The sequence below is a fragment of the Phocoena sinus genome, chromosome 9 (genome assembly GCF_008692025.1).
Source record: "Phocoena sinus isolate mPhoSin1 chromosome 9, mPhoSin1.pri, whole genome shotgun sequence".
Taxonomy (NCBI): Eukaryota; Metazoa; Chordata; class Mammalia; order Artiodactyla; family Phocoenidae; genus Phocoena; species Phocoena sinus.
Window position 1 is genome coordinate 48349481 of NC_045771.1, and position 24802 is coordinate 48374282.

The 24802-nt window shown below is 39.2% G+C and overlaps 1 non-coding gene across 1 annotated transcript; it reads left to right on the forward strand.

Annotated features, from left to right (window-relative positions):
• The first annotated feature begins 328 nt into the window (after window positions 1-328).
• LOC116759947 lies at window positions 329-439 on the forward strand. The gene has a single exon (XR_004351607.1). It is a non-coding gene; the product is annotated as a U6 spliceosomal RNA (small nuclear RNA).
• The last annotated feature ends 24363 nt before the right edge of the window (window positions 440-24802 follow it).

Sequence of the window (24802 nt, forward strand, 5' to 3'; positions counted from 1 at the left end):
AAAAAGAGAATCAGTCATCACTGATTCTATACAGTATGCATAAATGCCAAAAAGAGAAGGTCCCTCATTTGAAGTAAAGATTAGATTGGGGCATTTTATATATCGGAGAGGGAGGGTTGAGCAATATTTGAGAATGTACAGTGATGGGGAATATAGTAGCTGAAATATTAATTCCTGGAGGATCAATTATGGTGTAGAGCAAAGAGCACTGGACTTGGTGTCAGAAGTCCTGCTTTGAGTCCTGACTCTGCCACTTAGTTGCTATGGCAATGTAAACAAATCACGTATCTCCCTGAGAATCAATTTCCTTATCAAGAAAACTGGAAGTGTGGTCACTTCAGCAGCACATATACTATATAAAATTGGAATGATACAGAGAAGATTAGCATGGCCCCTGTGCAAGGATGACACACAAATTTGTGAAATGTTCCATATTTTTAATAAAAATTAATTTAAAAAAACATTTTAGAAAAGACAAGAAAACTGGAGGTAATGTCTGTTTCTTATTTTCCAATTACAAATACTGGCCAGTACTAATTCCCTCCAAAGTCTGAAGGAGACTCTAGAGTAGGCAAAGTCTCAGCTAGTGATCAATTCATTAAAAAATTAGAATTATTTTCACTTGATGTTTCCTGGTTATCATCAAAGATTCTTCTGGAACAGGTATAGGAGTGGTAGAGAATATATCCATTTAACAATAACTGTGTGCCGTTAGGATTATAGAACAAATTTCTAATAACACACTTGGCTTATTTTGGGTTTTTCTCCAACATCTCCATGGACTATGTTTGTTGGAATTTGGCTTGGATTCCAGTTATTTTCCAATAATAACACATGAAAGTGAGGGCACTCTCACATCTTTAACTTGGGCAAGCCCTCATAGTGAGCACAACTTTAGGAATGAGAACACCTCGGGGAGCCATGTACTAAGCCCTCTAAGTGCCTTCCTACCAGAGGGGAGGAGAAGCTTGCAGAAATCACCAGCTACCTGGCCTCTAGTTGGGTGAAGGCTTTGATTCGTCCGGGAGTCGAATTGGCTTTAAAGGCACAGTCTACAAAGTCAACTATTTGATGAATGTGGCACATTTGTAACACGAACTCAGCCTAGCCTGATGTGGGTGAAGAAATAGCTCTAGCTCGAGAGCGTGAGACCTCCCACTACTAAGTAAAGTAGCAAATAAGCTATTTCTTAGTTAATGAAAGATTCCTTCAAGAAAAACAATAGGCCAGTAAGGTTACTGTTGACCTTGAAAGTGGGAGGGGAAAAGCAGAAGAAGAATATCAGAGGAAGAAGTCTCATTTAAGAACACTATCAGTGAGCAACGCTGCTTCATGTTTTCTAGTGTCATCTACTACACATAATTGACAATAGGAGCAATGCTAAGGCTACCACAGGGGGTATTTTCAGAGCAAATCAGTATCAAGAGTCAGTAGGCACAGAGGAAGAAGAATTGGGGTTGGGGAAGGGAAGCTAGGGCTCATGGTAATGGATATTCTTCTCACCTGAAGCACTATTGGATGGTCTGAATTACAAAACTTATTCTCCACCATCATTCACCTACCTGGAAATAACCATGCCCCAAATACCTCTCATCCAGGGTTTCTCAAGCTCAACACCATTGACATTTTGGGCCAGATAATTCTTTGTTGTGGAGGACTGTCTTGTGCACTGTAGGATGTTTAGCAGCACCCCTGACCTCTTCCCACTAGATGTCTGCAGCCCTGCTCTGTAGAGATAACCAAAAATGTCTCCAGACCTTGCCAAATGTCCCCTGGGGGCAAAATCCCCCCCCAGCTAAGACCACTGCTGTAAGTTTATTGAAGCTCTCAAAAGATAGTCCTGGAGAAATGTCTTGGGTCCTGTTTCCTATACAGGAAGTTTACTGGGAGTGCTCCTGGAAACAGCACCTGAAGGGAGTGAAGGAAGCAAGAAAGAAACACTGAACATAGATGCAGTTTCAGTGAAGATGTCAATTGATCCCTTGGGGAGCTCTGGAGCCCTTTGTGGTTGTCCCAGATCCAGGCAAGGTGCTGAGTCCTCCTCCTACTCATTGAATAGGGCACAACCTGGTCAAGGTTCCCTTCCACAGAGGGCAGTGCCCCAGGAGAACTCAGCTATGAGCTGTGCTCCTGGCATCAGGAGAATGAGCTCCCCAGCCCTGAAAGGGGCTCTAAGCACAGCACCACAGTGCCTGCTAACAGAAGAGAAGAGCTTCAAATATCTCAAAACCATGGTCATAAAGACTGAGCTTGGCTGCCTTTAGAATTAACTGCTAGAAGAAGGCCTCTATTTGACAATCACAATGTTCTTTCATAATCCAGTGCTGTAACGGTCTGAGAAAATTAAGAGCTACTTCTGATCCCAATCATTTTTTAAATGGATCTAATTTGAATGCAGTTTTCATAGATTCATAAGTTGATTTTTATAGGTTAGCATACAGATAAAACTCGCATAAAGCTGCCTTAAACCATGCTAACTAAAGCTCTTTTTCAAGAAAGTGTTTGAAGCCCCCTTGGAAATGGTCAGTGGGTACTGATTTGTTTTGTGAAGGAACAAAGTTGGAAAATTTCCTCTGACTCTCTGAGCCAAAGTGAGTGTTCCACAAGGTGACGGGACTGTTGCAAATCACTCCTGGCAAAATGCTTGCTGGGTTGGTTGTGACAGACTGGAACTTGCCCCGTTACTATAATTTAGTCTCTTCTCCTGAAAATGTAATCTTTAAACAGCAACGGCACAGCACCAAATGCTCTGCCTTGCATGATCTCACTTAATTGAGACCATCTGAGGCACTGTTCTTAGTCCCATTTTACAGGGGAAAGCTGAGGCTGAGAGGGTTTATTTACACTAAGTCACCCAGTTAGCCTAGTAAGTGACAAGGCTGGGACCCAGATCCTGGTGTGTCTGACTGCAGAGTACCACCTTTTGTTTCTTTATGTAAATATCCTGCATCACGGAATAGCTGGTTTTCTTTGTATGCAAGTCTCTAGACCCTGCAACTATTGAGGGAAGAAGTACCATAACAAGCACTGACTTCTGTTCACCAGCCAGACACATGCACAGTCCTCAGCCACTCTCTTGAAATTTCACAAGAGGAGGAGCTATGAATATGCTCACAAAACACTTCCCCATATGTTTTCTCAGTCCATACAACAAGCCTCGGGGGTAGGGAATAGTGTCCTGACATCTTAGGTGATGAGAAAAGGGCCAGAGAAGGGACTTGGTCAGTCAGCTGCTAAGTGGTGCTGAGGTTTGTTTCCAAGCTCTGTTCTCTCAGCACCACTGGCAGTAGTTTCTGGACTCTCCCTTCAGGAGAACCCTTCCCAACTTGCGTTCTATTTGGAGGTTGGCCAGACCTCCTCTTGTACCACTGGTCCCATGTTTGGAGATGTAGTGACTGCTTTGATCTGGCTGTTGTTTCTGTGGCACCTATAACTAAATAAATATATCAAACTAGAACAGGGTGTAAAATGTTTACTTTTGGCTTTACTCGGCACTAATAGCATAAATTGTGCAGTGGGAAGAAAGCCTAGAGAAGGATTTTATCTGAAGCCACACAGACCAGGTAATGGAGCATGAAATAGCAAACAGGCCTATCTGGGTTCTGTGCCCTTTCGCACGTGCTGTGTTCTAACTGCAAAACGCAGGCAAAGTAACGCATTTGACTTTTCTTTGAGGTTGCAAGTGATGAAGATTTTTCTCAGTGTTTTGAATTCTTGGAATTGAAAAGGAGCCGAAAAACTTTTAAGAGAACTGTGATCGCACACAGAAATTGTCTCAATAAATAAGAGGAAGAGGGAAAATGGTGTGGCCTTGAAACTTAAAGATGTGAATGCTATCCACATATTTTATGTGAGTGTGTGTGTATGTTATCAGAGCTAACATTTATCGAGCACATACTATATACCAGGCGTTGCTCAAACGAGCACTTTAAATGTATTCACTCATTTAATGCTCACAGTATCCTTTGAGTTTGGTGATATTATTTTCCCCATTACACGGGTGAGGAAATTAAAATCCAGAGGAAATAAATAACTTGCCCACAATCTCTCAGCTAGTAAGTAGCAAAGCAGGGATTTAAATCCAGATCTCCTGGCTCTAAAATCTACACTCTTAACCTCCATGCTAGACAGAGACAATTCTGTGCTAGGGAGAGGACTTGCTTCATGTACCTGCCTCATAGGCACATAACCTGTGCAAGGCAAAGGGCCCTGGGCTCAGAAGGGCCCACACTTGGTTTAGTGCCCTGCTGTCACTGTCTTCAAATTCTTAACAATTTTGAGCAAGGGACCTTACGTTTCCATTTTGCACTAGACCCAGAACTTATGTAGTTGATTTTGGATAGGGAATACTTATTAACAAAATTATTTTTTAAAAACATTACTTCAGTTTATATTATCCTCTTTGATTATTTGGGATTAAAAAAACTGAATGCCTTTGTATCTGTCATTGGTACCCTTTGGATGTGCTTGAATTTGCACAAGTATCTTAGAAAAATTTAAGTTTAGAAAGATTTGTCTTTCCCCCAAAATCTGAATTCTAATTCACTAATTTGGTAATGGCTTCCCTCTCCCAGACACTAGTCTGTATTCAGCCATGGGCAAGGGCACATCATAGACAGGACCCAGACCACCTCTCCAGGTTAAAATTAGAGTCTTGGTTAAGGACTGCTGAGGAAGGAATAGGAGGGTCTTCAAAGAACATTTTATCCAGATGGACAAAATGCAGGAACAGTTTAGCAGTGGCGAGGGCTTTTTAAAAATTGGCCATTCCCGGGGCTTCCCTGGTGGCACAGTGGTTGAGAGTCCGCCTGCCGATGCAGGGGACACAGGTTCATGCCCCGGTCCGGGAAGATTCCACATGCCACGGAGCGGCTGGGCCCGTGAGCCATGGCCGCTGAGCCTGTGCGTCTGGAGCCTGTGCTCTGCAACGGGAGAGGCCACAACAGTGAGAGGCCTGCATACCGCAAAAAAAAAAAAAAAAAAAAAAAAAAAGGCCATTCCTTAGGAGGCCAATGCTGTACGCAGTGTGTTCTTCTCCAGAGTCACTGGGTGTGTTTGTTGTGTGTATGTGTTTGAAGGACTGAGGTGGTGCTCTGTTGTGTATGGACGTGAAGAAGTTATATATTTGACTAAAGGTGAAAGCCACCCTCAAAGCGATCATAGACTAACAGAGACTAGTATTTCAAGAAAAAGGTCAGAGGAAGCCAGTAATTTTTTAAAGAAAATTTTTAAAAGAAATTTTTAGAATGTATTTGTTGACTGACTTAAGAATTTAGATACGAAGACTCCTTGTGAAAAAATGAGTAGGTAGGTGATAAGAAGTCCAAATGAACTAGCTGTCTCTTTATTGTTATTTTTGAACCGTAATACATACAAACTTCACCAGACCTAAAGTGAAATACAGAGAAAATTACGTCTCCTTCCCTCCCTGTTCCTTACCCCCAATCTGATCCCTTTCCTGAGGGTAATCCCAGTTACTTGTTTCTTGTGAATCTGTCCAGGCATATTAGGGCCAGCTGGGTCTTTGTTAAAAAAAAGAAAAGAAGATAAAAATAAAGTAGAGAGAAAGAAACTATGTACTTAAACTGGAAAATCTGAGACATAATTGGTATTATCAAAATAAGTGGAATCTAGGGCTAATAGCTAAGATGTATAAATAGTGAAGGGTTGAAGTCAAAATGCACAAGAATTTAAATGTTTTCCTTTTTTTTTTTTTTTTAAAATTTATTTATTTATTTATTTTTGGCTGTGTTGGGTCTTCGTTTCTATGCGAGGGCTTTCGCTAGTTGCAGCGAGCAGGGCCCACTCTTCATCGCGGTGCGCGGGCCTCTCACTGTCGCGGCCTCTCGTTGTGGAGCGCAGGCTCCAGACGCGCAGGCTCAGTAGTTGTGGCTCACGGGCCCAGTTGCCCCGCGGCATGTGGGATCTTCCCGGACCAGGGCTCGAACCCGTGTCCCCTGCATTGGCAGGCGGATTCTTAACCACTGCGCCACCAGGGAAGCCCCTAAATGTTTTCCTTTTTTAAAACGGAAAGAAAATGATGAAAGGAGTCACGTCAAAAAAGATAGGGAGTGTTAAGGTTTTTTTACATTCACCCAAATCCCAAAATATGTTGAGTAAGGACTTCCCTGGCTGTCCAGTGGTTAAGACTCCGTGCTTCCAATGCAGGGGGTGTGGGTTGGATCCCTGGGTGGGGAATTAAGATCCCACATACCACGCAGCCAAAAAAAAAAAAAAAAAAATATATATATATATATATATATATATGTTGAGTGAGAATTAAGAAGTGGCTGAACTTCTATCAAGTTAACCTGAATTCGAACACATGTTAGTGAAAAGAAAGCTTGATGCATTTCTTTTTCAATTGTACAAATACTCATTGAGCATCTGCAGTGTTCTGAGCACTTTTCTAAGGTACCCAGGAGGATGCAGAGGAATAGACACAGCCCCTGATGGAGACAGACATGGAAACACAAAACAGTAACAGTTGTTAACATCTAGTAGCCACCATACCAAGTTATGCCTTATCTCATTTAACTCTCACCAAAACTTCAATGAGGCCATTGAGGCTTAGAAGCCACATAGGTAGTAAATACTGGAGGTGGATTTTATTACAGCAACAAGGTATAACTACCCATAGAAGTAAGTGATCTGAAGATACAGAGGAGGGGCCATTCCAAAGTGGGGAGGGGTAATTATTTTACTAATTTGGTTGGTTAGTTTGAACTTGGGAGTATATATAAGAATTTTCTCCTTATGCACTCACTCCCATACCCGCCTTATTTCTTCTAAATTATACCCCTGCCACTTCCTTCGTCCACCCTCCAAAATAATAACTTTCTAAACTCAGAGAAAGGAGGAAGAGATTTGTGTACCCTAGAACAAAATAGGTCTAGATTTGTTTTCTAAACACCTTTTATTATTTTTTTACAGCTTCATTATCTTCGGGACATTGATTAAAAATGTTCCAATTTTACATTGTTATTAATTCATTATATGCAAATTTGTGTATATTTTATACATGTATACACACACGTAAACACACAAAGTAATGTGTTCCTTTAACTTGTTGTTTTTGGTGAAAAACAGTGTTAAACAGTCAAATCTGGAGATTTTGAGTGACATAAAACTGGAAACAAACCAATATTGTGCTTTTACATGAATATGAAAGAGGTTTCATCTGCACCTAACCTAGGACCACGCCAGAGGGGAAGATAGAGAAGTAACACAGCTCATCTTTGATGACTTAGAACAAGAGTCTCCAGGGAGGCTAAGGAGATCATTGAGTTCCTGATGGAAAGATAGTTTGGGAAATAAAGTTCTAAGATTCCATATAATTTTCTCTCTGAAATTTTTCAGATGATAAAACTCATTCATGTGTTTTCATAAATATGATCCAGAGTCCATTTTTTTCTACATGATATTTGGTCTACACAGTAGAATTTGTTGTTGGATCCCTACCAAAGCATTAGAATTCCTTTGATGGGAGATATGGCAGATTTCTGCATTCAATTCTTACTCAAAATCAAAGACAGGGGAAAAAACCTCCTAAATAAAAAGAAAGAGTTCAGCCAACAAAAGATACAGAATAACCTTTCAACCATGAAAAATGGTGGATAGTCTGGGACTTAACAACAGTTAGGACATTTTCCCTTCATAGCGCAAGCTTGTGTGGAAGTAACCAACGGTATCTAAATGGTATCTTAGAATACTAACTGTTTCTGCTTATACAAATTATTTTTGTAGAAACAAAAGTTTGAAATTCAAACCAGGTAATTCTCACTCATTCAGTAAAAAATTTTAATTACTTTCATTTTAATTGTATAAGAAATATTATTATACAATGTTTTAAATATAAGAATTAAAAAAAAATAAGTCAAAACAAATTGGAAAGGGAACCATGATTAACATTTTGGTGTGTATCTTTCCAAATGTTCTTCTCATCATTAGAGAACAAAACAACATATATGTGTGTGTGTGTGTATATATATATCATACATTTTATTTTTACAAAAATAGATGACCACAGAAATTATGTCAACTCATATCTCTGCAATATCAGTTTGAGTATCTGCATAATATTATTATAATGTACAAACCATAATTTGTTAAACTGGCCATGTTTAGACATTTTTCCCACTTTATCACTATTATTTATTTTGCTAGTACTTAAGTTGCAATGTAACTGGTCTTAACACATCTTCCTAATTATTTTCTTGAAATATATTCCTGTCAATGGGATTGCTAATTAAAAGGATATACTCATTTCTAAGACCTTTGGCCTGTTTTGCCAAATTTAGCTCCATTTATGCAGTCAGTAAGTATACACTGAGTGCCTGCTGTGTATTCAGTTCCATACCAGAGTCTGGGTTACAGCAGGGAGTGAAATAGGAATAGTACTCGCCTTTACAGAATTTACAATCTAGACAGCAGAATTAAGCAAACACCTACCTATAATAAATCTTGAGGGAAAAGAAGAGAGCACCAAGAGAAAACCTACCCTAGGCAGGGCTGGATGATGCATGCCAAGGAAGTAACACTGTTGACGCTGCTGCTGAGACCTGAAGGCAGGAGTGGAGGGAAAAGCATTCTGACAGAGGGACCAGCCAGGTGTCAGGCCCAGAGACAAGAGCTCCACGAAGGAGGTGGAAGAAGCCGTGGTCGGAGCACAGTGACTGGGAGGGAGGGAGCCTTGGCAGGGGCCATCCTAATTGCCAAGAAAGCTATCATTGAAGGGTTTTCAGCAGAAGACTCACATGGCCTGATTTATGTTTTTTAAAAGATTCCCTCTGGCTTCTATAAGCAACATAAGTCACAAGACCACTTAGGAGATTAATTCAGTTGCCCTGAAGGTCAGTGATGGTGTCTTGGGAAGAGGCAGTGGCAGAAGACATGGAAGGACTTAAGATATATTTGAAGGCATATCCATAGGCAGTGGGGGCTCAAGCACACAAGAGGGACCATTTTCCTGGACCCTCATGATACTATACTGTTTTTTATTAAAAAAATTAATTAGTAAAATAAATAAGTATAACAATAGTGATAAAATAATTTAAATAGAATTTCAATGTTGCTTCCATTTGTATTGTGTTGATTATTAACCCTTGAACATTTTTTACCTCTTTATGGCAATTTGCATTTATTCTTTTGTGCCCTGCCTAAAGGGTTTTTTGTCCCCTTTGCTACTAGTTCTTTTTCTTGTTGCTTATGTATTTGTTTCCTAGGGCTGTCATAACAAAATACTACAAACTAGGTGGCTTAAGCAACAGCAATTTATTCTCTCACAGTCTGGAGACTAAAGTCCAAGATCAAGGTGTTGGCAGGACTATACTCCTTCCAAAGCCTCCAGGAGAAGATCCCTCTTGCCTCTTCCAGGTTCTGGCAGCCCAGGTGTTCCTCAGCTTGTAGATGTATCACGTCAATCTCTTCTTCCATCTCCACAGGAGTTTCTCCCTGTATGTCTGTCTATATCTCCTCACCCATAAGGACACCAGTCATACTGGATTTACAGACTGCCCTATCCTAATAGGACCTCGTCTTAACTAATTACATCAGCAGTGACCCTGTTTCCAAATAAGGCCACACTCTAAGGTACTGGAGGTTAGGACTTCAACATATCTTTCTGGGGGACACAGTTCAACCTGCAACAACTCATAGGAGATCTTCACAGGCTGCAAATACTTTTCTCAATTTGTCATTTGCCTTTTTATCTATTTTATGATATTTGGGATATATAGGTGGTTTAAATTTTATTTTATGATTTAGTCTATCAATTTTTCTTTTATTCAGTAAATACCTGTTGAGTGCCTACTGTTTACCTGATGCTATTCTAAATGCCCTCCATCCAAAGATGAATGAGAGTGGGTCCCTTACCCCTGTGTGCTCACAGTCTAGGAGACAGACATGCAAACAAATATAATTCAGTATGACCACCACTGCAATGATAGAGATTTGAACTACGTAGAGAGTGACAAAAATGAGGAAATATCCAGCCGAGTTTGCGTAGCTGGGGAACCTGCACGGAGGAGGTCATTGGGTAGCAGTTAAGGAATACCAAATTTCACTAATTATGCCTCAACCAGTAAGGTTTCTGGCCAGCTGTGTATAGAGTAGCCTATTCAAAGTGTGCCCCATGGATATTAGCTCGGTGCTTTGTGATAGCCTGGAGGGGTGGGATAGGGAGAGTGGGAGGGAGGGGGACGCAAGAGGGAAGACATATGGGAACATATGTATATGTATAACTGATTCACTTTGTTATAAAGCAGAAACTAACACACCATTGTAAAGCAATTATACCCCAATAAAGATGTTAAAAAATATATATATATATATAAAAAAGAAATTAAAAAATAAATAAATACGAAAAAAACAAAGTGTGCCCCATGGACCACAGCAGCAGTGTTACCTGGGAGCATGTTAGAAATGCAGGATCTCAGGCCCCACCCCAGCCCTACTGAATCAAAATCTGCATTTAAACATCCTTGCATGCTTTGTATACAAAAAGCATGAAACATGAAAGTTTGAGAAGCACTGCCCTATTCTTTGGAAGTTACTTTTTTCAGGTTCAGTCACAGGCCTCTGTCTGCAGTTGTAAGGACATAATTAGAAACTACCTTAGAAGCCTTGTAAAGCAAAGGCAAACTTTTAAACTCTTCCCATGTGTACGTCAGGATGCTGATTAGTACATCAAATGAGCAGCCTTCACCAAATAGCTCCATAATCCATGGGAAAAGAGACCCAGTTTGCACTTTTTCAGGGTAAGCACGGTGGAAGCCAAGGGGACGATTTGCTCTAGGGATGACCCTGGCATGACCCTGTGATTCAGACTGAAGATAAGCTTCCAAATCCATGCCCTGGATCAGCTGTTCAAAAGGGATTTGTCTCCTTGGTTATAATTGGTCTCCTGCTTGTATTTTGAGCAGGTGGTTCAGGGAAAAGGGGAACTTCGTTTTATTTGTTTAAGCAGTCGAATAAAGGAAATGTCTCTTTGGGAAAAGAGAGAGACAGGAGTGGTTTCTGGTGTGGTAACTGGGCAGAGTAAGCAGGAGGAGGTGGAGGAGCAAGTGATGGGGAGAGGAGGGCTCTCTCACTGAAGTGTAACAGCTGCTGGGTCACTCAGAAGCCAAGTTCAATTCTGTAATGAACAGGAAGGGACACAAGGTAGATGACTAGGTTGCAGGTATCAGATACCATAGTCTCCAGATAGAAAATATTCCTTAGGAAACATTCAGCATGTCTGAAGCCAGCCTCCTGGCACTCTGCAGGGTGCACGCGACCTGCCCACACAACCTCTCCCTCGCTTAACTCAGTTACCGTTTTTAGTAGAACAAAGACTAGAGTCCATCTTAAAATATGCTGAAAGATGTAACGGAAGCATTCGACGCACACAATCACCAGGCCACTTTTTACTGCCTGCCTGATATGCATTCTGTCCCCCAAGAACTTGCCATTGATTTTAGAGGAAACTTAGGGGAATTCATTTCCACTCAACAAATAAATATTGAGACTTTCTGCCTGCAATTTACTGTGCAGGTTAGGATCACCATGTGCAGTTGGACAGGTAGACACTGCTTCACTCCAGGCACCTTTAGAGTTGTGCGCCACACGATCCAGACCAGCACACACCGCTGGGACCTGGGGAAAAACAGAGGTGATTAAGACAAGGTGCCTATATTTAAGGACTTATGATTTGATATAAGATTAAAGAGCTAGGAAAATACAGCTAGGAGAAAGCCTCAAATTTCTTATGACCTATGAAAATGGGAGCTAGAAACTTGAAAATCCATTCATCTTCATAAAATGTGCATAAAAATTATTTTGAGTTTCATGGGCTATTTATTGAATGTTTTAGTTGGACATTTCAAGCTTCTGTTATTTTTGAATTGGCTGTTCGTTTAAAATGTATAATCTAAAAAAAAAAAAAATGTATAATCTAGGCCTTTTTTTTTTTTTTTGCGGTACACGGGCCTCTCACTGCTGCGGCCACTCCCGTTGTGGAGCACAGGCTCCAAGACATGCAGGCTCAGCAGCCATGGCTCACGGGCCCAGCCGCTCCACGGCATGTGGGATCCTCCTGGACCGGGGCACGAACCCGTGCCCCCTGCATCGGCAGGCGGACTCTCAACCACTGCACCACCAGGGAAGCCCTAATCTAGACTTTTATGACTGTTTTTAGCTTTCTTGTGAATAAGTGAGATTTTTTTAAGGCAATGCTAGGACAATGGGAATATGGAATGCTTTGCCATGCAGAACGTCACAGACAGCAGCCACATGAAGGGAGAAGCTCACTTTATTTTCATATTTCTTTTTCTAATTCCGTCTAATAATGATCAATTTAAATGTCTAGTCTATGGGCATACAGATCTTGAAGCAACACATTTTAGGAGTTTGAAAGGTGTTAGATCGTTGTGAGTATAAACTTATTTCTAAAATATTTTAAATTTTTATTCTTAAAAATATCATATGCCCCTATTGTACACCATGTACAAAAATTAACTAAATGTGGATCATAGACCTAAATAGGAGTTAAAACTATAAAACTTTTCGAGAAGAAAACATAGGCATAAATCTTAGTGACCTTAGATTGGGCAGTGGTTTCTTAGAGATGATCCCTAAAAGCAGAAGTGACAAAAGAAAAATAAATTAATTGGACTTCATTAAAATTAAAGATGTTTGGGCTTCCCTAGTGGCACAGTGGTTGAGAGTCCGCCTGCCGATGCAGGGGACACGGGTTCATGCCCTGATCTAGGAAGATCCCACATGCCGCGGAGCGCCTGGGCCCGTGAGCCATGGCCGCTGAGCCTGCGCGTCCGGAGCCTGTGCTCTGCAATGGGAGAGGCCACAGCAGTGAGAGGCCCGCATACCGCCAAAAAAAAAAAAAAAAAAAGATTAAACATAGAGTTACCATTTGAGCCATTCCACTCCTACGTATATACTCAAGAGAACTAAAGTATACTTTCACACAAAAACTTGTACACAAATGTTTGTAGCAGCATTATTCATGATATCCAAGAAACGGAAACAAGCTACACGTCCATCAACTGATAAATTGATAAAATGTACTATATCCATACAATGAAATACTATTTGGCCATAAAAATGAATGAAGAATTGATACATGCTACAACATAGATGAACCTTGTAAACATTATGTTCAGTGCAAGAAGCTAGACATAAAAAGCCACATATTGTATGATTCCATTTCTATGAAATGTCCAGAATTGGCAAATCTGTAGAGAAAGAAAGTAGATTTAGTGATTGCCAGAGACTAGAGAGAGAGGTGAAGGGGAAATTGCTAATGGGTACTAGGTCTTTTGGGGTGATAAAAATGTTCTATAATCAGGTAGTGGTGATAATTGCACAACCATGTGAATAGACTGAAAAACATTGAATTGTACGCTTTATCTTTTTATTTTTCTTCCAGTTTTATTGAGATATAGTTGACATATAACACTCTATAAGTTTAAGGTATACAGTATACTGACTTGACTTACGTATGTCATGAAAACATGACCACAATAAGTCTAGTGAACATTTATCATCTCATATAGATACAAAATAAAAGAAACACATTTTTTCCTTGTGATGAGAAATTTCAGAATCCACACTCTTAACAAGTTTCATATATAACAAAAAGTTAATTATATTTATCATATTATAATTGTATACTTTAAAGGGATGAATTTTATGTTATGTGAATCCACACTCTTAACAAGTTTCATATATAACAAAAAGTGTTAATTATATTTATCATATTATAATTGTATACTTTAAAGGGATGAATTTTATGTTATGTGAATAATATCTCAGTAAAGCTATTATTTTAAAAAAATGTATGTCCATTTCAGAAAAGGAAAGAGCAGGATGGGAAGAATTCACCTCAAATTCTAACATACAAAAATTCTCCTGCAAATATTCTTTTTCAGAAAGATGAAAAAACTAAAAAGAATGCATAATTTGTCAATTTATAGTTCAAAAATGACTAGATACGCCACAAACAACTCACGCCAAGTGAATTCTATGTGGAAAAGACCCTGAGGGCTCTTGCATGAAGCTTCAGTACACCCTCTAAAATGAGGCTTCTATAAAAGGTGTGCTTACCCACTGAAAAAATGTAGGAATACAGAATCATGATATCTACAACCTACTCTCAAACTGTTCAGCAATAATAATGACAACAGTAAGTGTAAACATATAGAGACAGATAAAGAAAATATGGTAATGATAATTGATGAATCTAAGTTGAGGGTATATAGTAGCTCATTATACAATTCATGCAAGTTTCCTCTAAATTTGAGTTTTGTTTTCAGAATAAAATGTTAGAAAATAATAAGGTGGATTAAATACAGCAACTCTCATTTGGGGAGCCTAACACAAGATCTCTAAAATTTACTATGTGCATTCACCTGTTACTTGAAAAATTAGATGGAGTGGTGGCAAAGGACAGTAAAAATAATGTCCCCACTCCACCCCCACCTTCCCAGTCGTGGTTTATGATGTGGGTTTCTTGGTGACAGGTGGCATTTGAGGAAGAAAACATATCCTACCCCAGCCAGTAACTTAAGAGCATCCCAGTCCTCACCCTTAGCTGGTCAAGGTACCAGTTTGGAGCACTTACTTTATGGAGTACTATATGTGCTTTCATCTGGGTTTCTTCTTCTGCTCCTTTATTCCAAAATGATTTTTAAGTGGTTAATCTGTGTTATAAAACATGTATTTCTATACACATAAGAAAAGGATACCCACTAAAGTGGCAAGGGAAGGAGTGGACAGAGGTAAGAAGGGATTTCCACTTTTTACTTCATATATTTACATGTATCTGTATTGTTTTAATTTGCTGTAGTGTTCATCATGAGCAGGTACTATTATAATTAAAAACCACTGCTCAAGTTTCTGGGATGAAATTACATGATCTCAATAATTTGCTTTAAAATATTTCAGCAAAGAATAAAAGGAAAAAGAAAAGTAAATGTGGCAAGATCTTGATAATTGTTGAATCTGGGGTGTGGGCATATGACCATATTGTACTCTCTACTTCTGTATATATTTAAATTTTTTATAATAAATATTTTTAAAAAGACCACTGTGAAAAAATAATATTTTTTTAAGAGCAGGAGAATGAGGAAGAAGAAGAAAGTAACACCCATCCCACTAAACTATATGAAAATTAACTTTGTCTTCTTTTTGAAAAATATTTAAGGGTATTGGAAAATGCTTACCCTGGGTCAGGGACTGGAAAATGTTTTCTATAAAGGGCTGGATAGTAAATATTTTAGACTTTACAGGGTTATAGTCTCTGCTTTAACTACTCATTTCTACTATTGTGCTGTAAAAATAGCCATAGACAATACATGCAGCTGTGTTCCAATCAAACTTTATTATGGACACTGAATTTGAATTGCATATAATTTTCACGTCACAAAATGTTATTCTTTTGATTTTTTTCAACAATTAAAAAATGTAAAACCATTCTTAACCTGTAGGCCAAACAAAAACAAGCTATGGGCTAGATTTGGCCGCCAGGCCATATTTTGCCAAACCCAGCTCTATATTGTCTGAAAACCCTTACCTTATTATATATACAATGCAAAAGTGTATACATAACTTTTGTCAAAAAATACTAGGCGGGGTTAAGGCAAAATGTGAATAGTGACTATGTTTGGGTGATAGACTTATAGGTGATTTTTATTTTCTTTGTTTTATTCTTCAGCATCTTCCAAATTTTTACAATAAGTATATATTTCTCGTAAATGATGTTTTTAAAACAATAATTTCACTGACCGTGACAAGAGAGACAGAAAGATATAACACGGAGTTTAAGCTCCTGCCCATCTGTCCTGAATGTCTTCTGGAGTCCAAATCGAATTAAAAAACTTCTGAAGATTTCCTTCCTGTTCTGGGATTCGGCCTCCTCACACAATCAAATGCCTGTAACATAATTCCCTTCAATTTGGAAAGCAGTCCTCTCTCTTGCTTCACTATGAAAGTAAATTTCGGAAATTAAGTCTTGTAGGCTGAGGGGCCTCGTCCCCCGTTTGGGCAAATGTGATTAGCAATCGCATCTGGTGTTCAGGGAACCAGGCCGTCTTGCTACTCTCAAACCAGCCTGAAAATGTGAAACACAGTAGAAAAAAATGCCCTTCGAAAGGCCACAAGGGGGCAGAGAACCTACAGCCCAAAGAAAAAGCAGGCTTGGCCCCAGAGAGAACATACTCTTGTAAATTGCCCCAATTATCTAAATCCCTTTCAGAAACCAAATTAAGAATAGTATACAGACTTTGATTTGTTCACATGAAATGGTAATTCACAAAATTGAGTGTGCCTTTAACTAGGGTCTTTCAAAAAGGCCAAGCCAATTTTTTTTTTTCCTCATGGTCCAAGGTAAAGCTTCTGGAAAATTTATACATTTTCCTCCCTGAACAGGGAGATTTGTTCTACCTCACAAGCAACCATTGCTTTAAAAAGATCATCTTTTTCATTTCTTCATATGTAGCAAAAATCAACCAAGTCAAACTTAAGTGGAAAAAAATTCCCATTTTTACAACTCCCCCCTTAAGAAAAAAAATCTAGTAATCAAATGAAGTACAAGGGGTATAGACAAAGGAACCACAACTAAATCTGTTTAACCATATAAGTTATTCTAATAAAGTGTCCTAATACAATTTCCTAAGTATGATATTGTGATTTACAATAAGAAATATATATTTGGTCTCGGTCCCTTATATCTGGCACAGAGCTCCTAAAATCCTTAGACTTTCTTGAAGAGAGTGGTTAAGGTGTCTTTTGTTATGTTAATGAGTGGCTTTTGGGAAACCGCAGAGGATGGGGGCTGGTAACCAGTGGAGCCAATAGAAAGTAAGATATTTCTCTGAGTTCTGTGAGCCACTTTAGCAAATTAAGTGAACTCAACAAGGGGGTCCTTGGAGCCTCAGTCTGTCCGGTCAGTCAGAAGCACAAGTGAGAACATGGGCTTGTGACTGGGGTCTGGAGTGGGGACGGAGAGGCACTCTTGTAGGCCTGAGCACTTAACCTGTGAGATCTGGCTTTCTCTGGGCATGTCAGGCTTGAGCTATGGGACAGCCAGCTGAAGTTGTGGGGAATTGCTTGCTGTGGGGAAAAAAATCCTACACATTTGCTGACCAAAAGTGAAGGGTTCTGTGTGAGAAGCAAAGGGACACACAGGTGGAAAACTGTTTTTCTAAAATACTAATTTACAAATTTAGAAGAAATAAAAATTTAGGAAATAAGAAACAGCTAATGGTAACTATACTTAACATTTATTCAGTGCTAAGTGCCACGTATTATGACAAGCACTTTTCACATGTTAAGTAATCACCATGAACTTGGGTGTAGATAGAACTATTATTTCCTTTATTGTAAATGCAAAATCTCATCTACCTGTTCCTTACCTAGACATACCAAAATTCAGGCCTGCTTATCAGCACACTCCACTCTCTTGCAAGTTTCCCACTGAAAGAGGAAGACTGTGTAAGCTTTCTTACATTGACAAACATACTTTTTTTTTTGAATTTCTGAATTTTATTTTATTTTTTTATACAGCAGGTTCTTATTAGTTATCTGTTTTATACATATTAGTGTATATATGTCAATCCCAATCTCCCAATTCATCCCACCACCACCATCCCCCGCTCCTTTCCCCCCTTGGTGTCCATAAGTTTGTTCTCTACATCTGTGTCTCAATTTCTGCCCTGCAAACCAGTTCATCTGTACCATTTTTCTAGATTCCATATATATGCATTAATATACGATATTTGTTTTCTCTTTCTGACTTCCTTCACTCTGTATGACAGTCTCTAGATCCATCCACATCTCAACAAATGACCCAATTTTATTCCTTTTTATGGCTGAGTAATATTCCATTGTGTATATGTACCACATCTTCTTTATCCATTCATCTGTCGATGGGTGTTTAATTGCTTCCATGACCTGGCTATTGTAAATAGTGCTGCAATGAACATTGCAGTGCATGTGTCATTTTGAATTATGGTTTTCTCTGGGTATATGCCTAGTAGTGGGATTGCTGCGTCATATGGTAATTCTATTTTTAGTTTTTTAAGGAACCACCATAGTGGCTGTATCAATTTACATTCCCCCCAACAGTGCAATAGGGTTCCCTTTTCTCCACACGCTCTCCAGCATTTGTTGTTTGTAGATTTTCTGATGATGCCCATTCTAACTGGTGTGAGGTGATACCTCATTGTAGTTTTGATTTGCATTTCTCTAATAATTAGTGATGTTGAGCAGCTTTTCATGTGCTTCCTGGCCATGTGTATGTCTTCTTTGGAGAAATGTCTATTTAGGTCTTCTGCCCATTTTTTGGATTGGGTTGTTTGCTTTTTTAATATTGAGCTGCAAGAGCTGTTTATATATTTTGGAGATTAATCCTTTGTCCATTGATTCATTTGCAAATATTTTCTCCCATTCTGAGGGTTGTCTTTTCATCTTGTTTATGGTTTCCTTTGCTGTGCAAAAGCTTTTAAGTTTCGTTAGGTCCCATTTGTTTATTTTTGTTTTTATTTCCATTACTCTAGGAGGTGGATCCAAAAAGATCTTGCTGTGATTTATGTCACAGAGTGTTCTTCCTATGTTCTCCTCTAAGAGTTTTATAGTGTCTGGTCTTACATTTAGGTCTCGAATCCATTTTGAGTTTCTTTTTGTGTATGGTGTTAGGGAGTGTTCTAATTTCATTCTTTTACATGTAGCTGTCCAGTTTTCCCAGCACCACTTATTGAAGAGACTGTCTTTTCTCCATTGTATATCCTTGCCTCCTTTGTCATAGATTAGTTGACCATAGGTGTGTGGGTTTATCTCTGGGCTTTCTATCCTGTTTCATTGACCTATATTTCTGTTTTTGTGCCAGTACCATATTGTCTCGATTATTGTAGCTTTGTAATATTTTCTGAAGTCAGGGAGTCTGATTTCTGCAGCTCCATTTTTTTCCCTCAAGACTGCGTTGGCTATTTGGGGTCTTTTATGTCTCTATACAAATTTTAAGATTTTTGTTCTAGTTCTGTAAAAAATGCCACTGGTAATTTGATAGGGATTGCATTGAATCTGTAGATTGCTTTGAGTAGTATAGTCATTTTCACAATATTGATTCTTCCAATCCAAGAACATGGTATATCTTTCCATCTCTTTGTATCATCTTTAATTTCTTTCATCAGTGTCTTATAGTTTTCTGCGTACAAGTCTTTTATCTCCCTAGGTAGGTTTATTCCTAGGTATTTTATTCTTTTTGTTGCAATGGTAAATGGGAGTGTTTCCTTAATTCCTCTTTCAAATTTTTCATCATTAGTGTATAGGAATGCAAGAGATTTCTGTGCATAAATTTTGTATCCTGCAACTTTACCAAATTCATTGATTAGCTCTAGTAGTTTTCTGGTGGCATCTTTAGGATTCTCTATGTATAGTATCATATCATCTGCAAACAGTGACAGTTTTACTTCTCCTTTTCCAATTTGAATTCCTTTTATTTCTTTTTCTTCTCTGATTGCAGTGGCTAGGACTTCCAAAACTATGTTGAATAATAGTGGCAAGAGTGGGCATCCTTGTCTTGTTCCTGATCTTAGAGGAAATGCTTTCACTTTTCCACCATTGAGAATGATGTTTGCTGTGGGTTTGTCGTACATGGCCTTTATTATAACAAACATAATTCTTCATAAATATGAACAACGTAGGATCACAACAAAAGAACATAAGACTTGAAATCACCTCTACCTCCAGCTGTGCCCCATGTTTGCCTTCCCATCACAGAAAAACTCCTTGAAAATTTCTCTACTTGCTGTCTCTAATTTCTCTTCCCCATTCTCTCTCCTTTTAATTAAAAGAAATTTTAATTGTTATAAATGCACATAACAAAATTTACCATCTTAATCATTTTAAATGTACAATCCAGTAGTGTTAAGTATATTCAGTATTGTGTAGCCAATCTCCAGACCTTTTTCATCTTCCCAAACTGAAACTCATACACATGAAACAACTCCTCATTTTCCCTGCCCCCAGCCCTTGGCTAGTACCATTCTACCTTCTCTTTGAGTTTGATTATTCTTTTTTTTTTAATTTTCTCTCCTCTACTTATTTATTTAATTTTTTGGGGGCCATGCTGTGCAGCTTGTGGGATCTTAGTTCCCCAACCACGGATCAAACCCCGGCCCCAGTAGTGAAAGCGCTGAGTCCCAACCACTGGACCGCCAGGGAATTCCCAAGTTTGATTATTCTTGATACCTCATACAAGTGGAATCATGCAATATTTGTGTTTTTGTGACTGACTTATTTAACTTATCATTTCATTAAGGTTCATCCATGTAGTAGCATATGACAGAATTACCTTCTTTTTTAAGGCTGAATGATATTCCACTGTGTGTGTGTTTATCCATTCAGTCATGATGGACATTTGCATTTTAACAAGCCCTGCAGGCTAAATTTTGAGGTCCATTGCTCTAAAGGTTCCAATTAGATTTTCTCTTGTTTCTTTTTTAGGCTCTTCTCCTGAAAAACTCCCATGAGTGGGACTCTGGTAATGAAAATGTTAGGAGCCAGAACCAAGTTACCTGTTTGGTGAGTCAGTTGTAGATGTTTGTATTTTGGGAACTATATGCATATTTTGAATAATTAAGCTAAAAAGGAGAAGGAAAACCCTTGAGCTCAGATTTTACTCAAAGTTAGTTTCCTTCATGTTATTGAATGCTTTGGATTGCCTCCCTGTAAAAGAGAGATTCTTATATAAAACTTTCTCCACAAAAGATTTTCTCTAAGTTACGTTCTTTCTATGGGGCCTCCTGCACAAAATAATTTTGAAATTGTTTTGCAACAATACTGATGTCAGCAATAATAGCCTCTTTTGTTTTATACTAAAAGGAAGTTTTTGGAGACTTGTTTAGAATTGTAATATATCTACTGCAAAGATCCACTTTTGTAGACATAAACTTACGATGTCTGGTGCTGCCAGAAAGATGAATGTGTATGTATGAAAACAATAAACTTAATAATATCAGGCAAATTAAGAATAAAAATGTCTTCCAGGGCTTCCCTGGTGGCACAGTGGTTGAGAGTCCGCCGGCCAATGCAGGGGTCACGGGTTCGTGCCCCAGTCCGGGAAGATCCCACATGCCGCGGAGCGGCTGGGCCCATGAGCCATGGCCGCTGGGCCTGCGCGTCCAGAGCCTGTGCTCCGCAACGGGAGAGGCCACAACAGTGAGAGGCCCGCGTACAGAAAAAAAAAAAAAGTCTTCCAAAGAATCCTAAACATTTGCAAAAGTGTGAGTTATCCTTTGTGATAACTCCTGCCAAATTATGTTAAGTTGTGATTTTCTGAAAGGTTGTTTGGAAAAATGTGTGCTCCAAGAAAATAAATTAGTATGAAAAGGCAGAAGAAATGAGAGTGTTTTCTGTATCTAGAGGTTATGTATAATGAGCAGTGATAGAAGAGAAAGACAGTAAAACTCCTCCAACAACATGATGGTAAATCCCAGCAAAATTTTTCTAGTCCCTCAAGTTGAAACAAATCAAAATACGCCAGTAAATTGGCCTTAACTCACGTTTGATATATTAGGTGCTGAAGTGAAGTAACTGGTGATATGGCTGCCTTAATCTGATGTAAATTAAAATCCTCCTCACTCCCATCCCTTTTCTTTAGAAATGGAATTATTTTCTTGCCTATTATTTTTCAATTACTCTTTGCTCTTTACTTTGAGGTCTCAGCTTCCTGTTTTTTTTTTTTGAATGCAAATAGCTGGCATTTACTGGGCCATTGCCCTGGGCCAGACACTACACTGAGGATTGCTTTCACTATTTCATTCAGTTCTCCCAATGGTCTTGTGAAGTGGGAGGTGATGCCCTCTTGGCAGATGAGGGACTGGAAGATAGAGTAGGAAACTTGCCCAAGGTCTTACTGTGGTAACTGGTATAACCACTACCAGGAAGCAAAAAGTGATCTGTCTTAATTATGGTTAATGTTCCTAACCAACTTTTTAAAAACAAAACCAAAACAAACAAAATACCAGATCCCTAATCTAGAGATGAACTGTCTGGGAAGTACTTGCAGAGATGAAGTCAAGTCATAAAGGGAGATTTTAATTAAATTAAGGGGATCAAGTTGTTTGTAAAGAACACTGTGATTCTCAGGAAACCACAGGAAGGCCGGGTTCCTCACAGAGAGAGAGAGGTGGAGGGAGGATTTTTCCTCCATGTAATAACCATGAGCTGCACAAGCCCTTAGAGCAGTGGTTCTCAAAGTGCAGTCCCTGGAACAGCAGCACCAGCTACCTCTGAGAGCTTGTTAGAAAGGAAAACAAATGTCATTCATTTGTAGTGAATTACAAACTCTGGAGTGAGGCCCAGCAACCTGCATTTTAACAAGCCCTCCAGATGATTCTGTTGCAAGTTCCAGTTTAAGAACCACTGCTTTAGAGTTTATTTTATCAACTGCTAGGAACCTTGATCAATAGAACTTATTACAAACAAGATTAACAAGTTTAAATTTTTTTTTTTTAAGATGTTGGGGGTAGGAGTTTATTAATTAATTAATTTATTTTTGCTGTGTTGGGTCTTCGTTTCTGTGCTAGGGCTTTCTCTAGTTGTAGCAAGCGGGGGCCACTCTTCATCTCAGTGCACGGGCCTCTCACTGTCGCGGCCTCTCTTGTTGCGGAGCACAAGCTCCAGACGCGCAGGCTCAGTAGTTGTGGCTCACGGGCCTAGTTGCTCCGCGGCATGTGGGATCCTCCCAGACCAGGGCTCGAACCCGTGTCCCCTGTGTTAGCAGGCAGATTCTCAACCACTGCGCCACCAGGGAAACCCCAAGCAAGTTTAAATTTTGGACCTGTTTACATGGCACATTTAATCTTAACAAATTTAAGAATGTTCATCCAATTCAGCCAAGTGCTTTGCAACCAATACCTAACCTAATGCTTTAATCCACTAGGTTTAAAATAACAGTTTCAAGCATTCAGGAACTTACTATGTGTCATGTGCTTTTCTAAGTATTTTAAATTGATTAATTCATTTAGTTTTCATAACAACCTGTAAGATGTGTGCTATTCATTTAGTTTTCATAACAATCTGTAAGATGTGTGCTATTCTGACTCTCTTTATTTATTTATTTATTTATTTATTGCGGTACGCGGGCCTCTCACTGTTGTGGCCTCTCCCACTGCGGAGCACAGGCTCCGGACGCGCAGGCTCAGCGGCCATGGCTCACGGGCCCAGACGCTCCGTGGCATGTGGGATCTTCCCGGACCGGGACACGAACCCGTGTCCCCTGCATCGGCAGGCGGACTCTCAACCCCTGCGCCACCAGGGAAGCCTCCTGACTCTCTTTTTATTGATGACACTTAGGCTGAGAGAGGTTAAGTAACCTGCCCAGGTCACTGAGTGAAAGTTGAACCCAGGTTACTCGAGTCCAGAGTCCCAGTTTTTGACTGCTGGACTGTCTTGGAGACAAAAACTTTTTTAAAGAAATCTATTTAATGGAGTATTTTTAGGCAAAATAAATTTTTTTTTTAGCCTAAGAAATTTGAATATTGAAGAATTTTAATCCTCTCTGTCAAACCAGTCAGTCTATAAGAGACAAATATGAGAGTCCTTCTAGATGCATTATTGTGACAAACAGTCTTCAGAAGCCTTCATCAGTTCCTTGGGAAATTTGGAAGAGATATTAGGCTTAGGTGATTTCATGCATGTACTGATTTTAAGATTCAATGAAGCTATTTCTGAAGCAGTTTCTTTCTCTTCTTCTGTCTTCAAATGATACTATGATCTTCACCCAGTAGCAGTACATTTATCCCCAAATATAACAAAGAACCACACCAGAAAGCATATTGCACCAATAGATCAAGTATCCACTCCATTTCTTATTCTTTGGCCTAGACAATGAACATAGTAAATGGAGAGAAATATTTTATGGCAAGTCCCATGACTTTTATTTTCAGTGTTTAATTATGGTTTTTTTTCAGATCCCTACTGGATAGCTGGCATACTGGCTGTATATGGATACTAATTACTGATTTATTAGCATGTACATAGTTAACTAAACACATAAAGTGAGAGAGTTGTGAATTCAGAAAGTTTGAAAAGCTCTGCACTGGCCCCTCCATACTCCATGGACTTTCTGAGGCTTTGCCTCATTCTAGGGTAAAAGCTGGGTGTCCTGTACCCTCTGAAACCTGAAAAGTTTCATGACTGCTGCTTTGTAAAAGGGGTCTGTTTTTGAGTAGCTGAAGAGGAGAGGAAAGGCTGGGATAGCACATGGGTGCCAGGCAGGATGGGTCCTGGCAACCCAAAAGCAAGTCTCTCTGCACTCAAGACAACGTCTTAGGATTTTGTGGAGAAGGGCTCTGGAGCAGGGTGATCTGGCAAGAACATTCCAGGCAGAGAAACAGTAAGTTCAAGACAGAAAGGAGGTTGGCATGCTTGAGAAATGGAAGGTAGGTGTGGCTCAAACAGGGCTGCTCAGAGTGTTGTCTGCAGCCAGGTGAGGAATTTGTGCCAGAGTGTGAATCAAAGTACTATTCCATCAAGGAAGCTTTGTTACCACAATAAAGAAAAAACAAAACCTGAACTAAGCATTGTACTTAGTGATGTGATTGCTTCCCTTATAGCACATATTCTTTTTTTGGTTTTGCAGAAATATATACAGAATATTGAAGAAGTAGAGTTTAAGATTCTGTAAATTTGATATAACTTTTGTGGTTTAGTAATTTAAAGATATTCTAATATCTCTTATTACTAAAAAGAAAACACTGATTAAAAAGTAAGTCAAGGGGCTTCCCTGGTGGGGCAGTGGTAG